A 314-nucleotide genomic window follows, 5' to 3' on the forward strand; every position below is an offset into this window, starting at 1 on the left:
GTCTGTGGGGTCTCTGCCTGACCTCCTGCAAAACTTGGGCTTAGCCAAACTCGCTGTAGTCCACATTTGGGTGAAATTTGTGCCTCCTGGAGTTGAAGCTGGGAGGGGGGAATAAAGATAAATGGCTTTTGATTCATTCCCAGCTGGAATTGCAAAGCATCCGCTCCCACCTGCCAGTTCCTGGGTTTTTCCCTGCTAGAAACCCTCTTGCTCAGCCCTTATTTTCTCTATAAGGGCTTTTTTTTTTTTCCCAGCTTTCAAGTTACTTTTTGTGGTCCTATTCTGCAGCCTGTCGAGATTTCTGCTCGTTTCCA

This window comes from Fulmarus glacialis, unplaced genomic scaffold, assembly GCF_000690835.1.
Source record: "Fulmarus glacialis isolate BGI_N327 unplaced genomic scaffold, ASM69083v1 scaffold33845, whole genome shotgun sequence".
In the NCBI taxonomy this organism is placed as follows: Eukaryota; Metazoa; Chordata; class Aves; order Procellariiformes; family Procellariidae; genus Fulmarus; species Fulmarus glacialis.